We start from the raw sequence: 4684 nt of genomic DNA on the forward strand, positions 1-4684 counted from the left end.
TTCCACGTGTCCATGGTTAAAAAATACCATCCAAACCCTTCTCATAACTTGCAACCGGAAAGTATTGAAATTGATGAGGTGCTGACCTATAAGGAGAAACCAATGAAGCTTCTAGCTAGTAAGGTGAAAGAACTGAGGAACAAGCGGATTCCATTGGTAAAAGATCTTTGGAGGAACCATGGACTAGAGGAGGTAACCTTCGAAGTTGAAGAAGAAATGCAAGGAAAATATCCAGACTTATTCACAAATCAAGATATAATTTCGAGAACGAAATTCTCTTAAGGGGGAGAGGATGTGAGGACTCGCAAAATTACTTATTTTAAATCCCTATTTCTAGCTTGTTTAAATATTTAAATCCTCGTTTGCTCCGAATATTTTATTCCAACTATTTTAGACCCAATTACATGGAACTATGGCTTACATATATTTTTAAAATGACTTGTTACCAAATTTAATTTATAAAAGCTCGTTTAGTGAGAATAGTGAATGCGTGTTTGGAGATAATAATCGATTCGAGAGTACAATGAGCTTGGAAATTGAAGAGTTAAACATTAGTTTTAAAATAGGTATTTTTATGATTAAGTACTCAGACACTAGATAGTTATACCATCGTTATAAGAATCCCTTAGAAATATCACGTTATCGCGCATAAATCGGAAGTACGCGTTTTCGCGCGTGCAATTATTTGAGGGATATTAGACCCTTATTTTTAGACTATTAAGAGTGAATAATAATAGTATGAATGGAACTGCATTAAAGGTTTAGGACACAAGTGAAACAAACCCGAGAGGAATACCAGCCCGAAACACACGCGCACATGCATTATTTTTTTAGTTGATTTGGAGTAATTTTGGGCCACAAACTCCTAAACATCCTTTAGAAGCTAACTATATCAGATTTCACTCCCTCTCACACCCTCAAGCAGCCGAACAACAAGGAGGAAGAAGACCCAAAAAATTTCTTCATCTCATCTCACTCAAACTTACACCAAATCATCTCAAATTTCTACCACACACTCAAAATCACTTGGAGATCATCTTGGGCTAGGAGAAGAGCTTCATTTCCACTGTTTTCTTGAGTTTCAAAGGGCCGAAAATCTCTGGTCTTAACATCTAAGGAGGTATATGATCATCCACTCTTCAAATCTTAGTTTATGTATGTTATATTGCACTTAGAAGCTTGTAACTTCATGTGGGTGGCTTTGGATTCTTGGAAATTTTGTGAGTGGGCCCTATGAAATCCCACAATGGATGTTAATTGTGTTGATTAAGTGTTAATGTCACGACCCCACCTCCCCCTAAGGCGAACCAGAGGGTTCGGCGGGCCGCCTGCCCAGCTCTCGCCGGGACTCAGTCGTTCACTAAAGTCCTCAATTGAATTTCAAGATATATATATCAAATATACATCAAAGGTTCCCAAACTTTACATATCAAAAGCGAAGCGTCCACGCTTCCACTGCGCCACTCTGATCCTTGATCACAATTATTATACAGGAGGAAGTCCAAAACTAGACTATTACACATCCAATCAATTCTAAACGTTCAATACAATCCCAATATGAATGATTACACAAAAGGAAATCCAAGTTCAATCCATACATGAGATAATCCATGAATAAACACTACAAGCCCTTCCTTCGCCTTGAGCCCTGTGGAGGGAAATAAAACATTTTGGGGTGAGCTAGAAGCTCAGCGAGTAACCAGTAAAATCAGTTATCAAATCAGTTTCACAATCGTTCATTTCAATAATGTCATTTCAATATGGAGTATCAATAATTCAAGAAACATTTACAATGGAAAGCGATAGTAACATTCATGAAAAGGATACGTTCGTTCTCCTGTCATTTCATTGCATTTTGGTTTCATTCGTGCATTCATTCACCCCGTCCCTGGCTTTTGGCCAGGCTCCACCAACCTACAAGGTAATACTCGAGTATACCGAAACGTTCACCCAAGTTCCTAGTCGCCCGACCGAGTCCGCTTCTGGCTCGAGACGACCGGTAACAAGGGGCAATGGCCAGTTCAGCCCAAAAGGCTTACATTCATGCGCAAGTAGCATTCAATCATTAATCATTGAAAATTTCATATTTATTTAGGTCGAGTGCGATAAAGTACACACTCGCCTAGAAAACTCGTTTTAACAATCATTGAAAGCAAAATCAATAATAACAAGACACTGATATGCAAGCACGCATGATATGTAAGAAAACAGTTCCAAAAGTAACTTTGAAAACAGTTCAAAAGTAAATAATGCAAGAAACGGTTCATAAATAATTTTAGAAATAGTTTGAGGTCACTCACCTCAATGGCTCAGCAATCATCCATCATACACTCAATGCAATCAAGTCCTTTCAAAGTTCGGACAGCACTTCCCCTGAATTTGCTTACTTTTCCAGCCATCATGGCTTCATTATATCCTCAGCCAGTCCCAAAGGTACACACACAACAACAAGTTCATCCAATAGCCATTCAGCAAGCTCCAAGTAGTACCAGTCAAGCTAGGGAAAAGTCCGGAAATGAAAGTTAAACGCAAAACCAGAAAAATAGTTTTGACGTCATTTTGCGGTAATGGCACAAAATGCTCTACGCTTATCGGATGAGGGTGTAAGACCCACCATCTCGAAGCTAAAAGACAGGGCTACAACAATGTAGAAGGCCACTCAGTCCAAATCCTAGCACAACTAGGTCAAACATGAAGAATACCAAACCAGAACCGAGATTGCAGGTTTACAAATCACAAAATGCTGTAATTAGTCCAACTCAGTCTATACAGGTCCAAATGCATTGATTCAAAAGGCATATGATAACTAAGACATCAAGATACATTTCATCAGAAGACACCAACATCCAAATCCAAACCAATTCCAGTCAAAACAGACGATTACAAGCGCAGTTCGCACATTCTGATCAACCAGAACAGCAACAGTAAAATTGACATATCTATTTCTACACTACTCCAATTGCCCTGAAATTTTACAGGCACCTCAAACACATCAATACCTACAACTTTCATGTTTTAAGTAAAGGCCAATTCGGCCTCTAACCATATGATCCAAAACCGGACAGAATTGGGGTTATAAAACCCTAACTTCCCCAAATTCCTTCCAAACCCAAAATTGGTTGCAATTACCAATCATTTACATCCACTAGAGTCATAACCCCTCATTACCAACCATCATAAATAACCACAACACCATGATCACATTAAACCAGAAAATTCCTCAAAAAAAATAAAAACTTCACCAATTCATTCCAAACCAAGAAATAAACCACAATTCTCAACACTATAGCCACCATTAGGCACAAATTAAACATCATTAGGTGTAAGAGGAAGTGTAATCATCACTTACCTAGTAAACAAGAGAGAGGGAGTTGTAGAACACCTTAGCTTCCTTAAAAAACTTCACCAAACAACTTACTAGCACCTAATGGAAGACTTTTATGGAGTAGAAACTAGTTGATGCAATTGGTTTGGAAGATTGAGCTAAATGGAAGCTTGAAAATTGGAGAAATCTTCTTCCTTCTTGAGCTTATGAGAGTCGGCCACCAAGGAGTGAAAAATGGTGATTTTTAGTCAATTTTTGAGATATTTAACTTAAGGGTAAAAAGTCAAAAAGTCCAACCAATGAGAAAGTGCCACTTGGCACTCTATTAAATGCATTTCTATCCTTTAAGTCTCTCTCACATCAATCAAATCACCTCATCTTCTTCTCTCTTAACACCCGATAAATTTCACTCAGTATCCGGAACTTAATCTTATTGGCCGAATTTTTTCGAACTTTCGCACTAGTGGGTCCCACGTCCGATATATATATCCTTAATTTCTCAAAAAACTAACTGATACTAGAAAATCATTTTAAAACTATTTTTGCTCATAAACTTTATCTGGGGAATTTTTCTAATAAAGAAAATGTAGAAAAGACGGGCGATTAAAAAAAATAAATCCTAGAAAATTAGAAAATTTCCGGGTTCTCAAACTCATTTTTTTTTCGGGGCCTCACAATCTCCCCTCCTTAAAAGAATGTCGTCCTCGACATTCCCTCTTGTACCAATCAAGTCAAGACATCCCGCAAAAATCTCTCAAGAGTCAAATCAAACCCACAGTCCGGCATCCTAAACTTCAAGCCTAGGATACACTACAGAGATCTGAAGCCTAAGCTCTGATACCAATTGTCACGACCCCACCTCCCCCTAAGGCGAACCAGAGGGTTCGGCGGGCCGCCTGCCCAGCTCTCGCCGGGACTCAGTCGTTCGTTAAAGTCCTCAATTGAATTTCAAGATATATATATCAAATATACATCAAAGGTTCCCAAACTTTACATATCAAAAGCGAAGCGTCCACGCTTCCACTACGCCACTCTGATCCTTGATCACAATTATTATACAGGAGGAAGTCCAAAACTAGACTATTACACATCCAATCAATTCTAAACGTTCAATACAATCCCAATATGAATGATTACACAAAAGGAAATCCAAGTTCAATCCATACATGAGATAATCCATGAATAAACACTACAAGCCCTTCCTTCGCCTTGAGCCCTGTGGAGGGGAATAAAACATTTTAGGGTGAGCTAGAAGCTCAGCGAGTAACCAGTAAAATCAGTTATCAAATCAGTTTCACAATCGTTCATTTCAATAATTTCATTTCCATATGGAGTATCAATAATTCAAGAAACATTTAC

This window comes from Coffea arabica, chromosome 4e (genome assembly GCF_036785885.1).
Source record: "Coffea arabica cultivar ET-39 chromosome 4e, Coffea Arabica ET-39 HiFi, whole genome shotgun sequence".
NCBI lineage: Eukaryota > Viridiplantae > Streptophyta > Magnoliopsida > Gentianales > Rubiaceae > Coffea > Coffea arabica.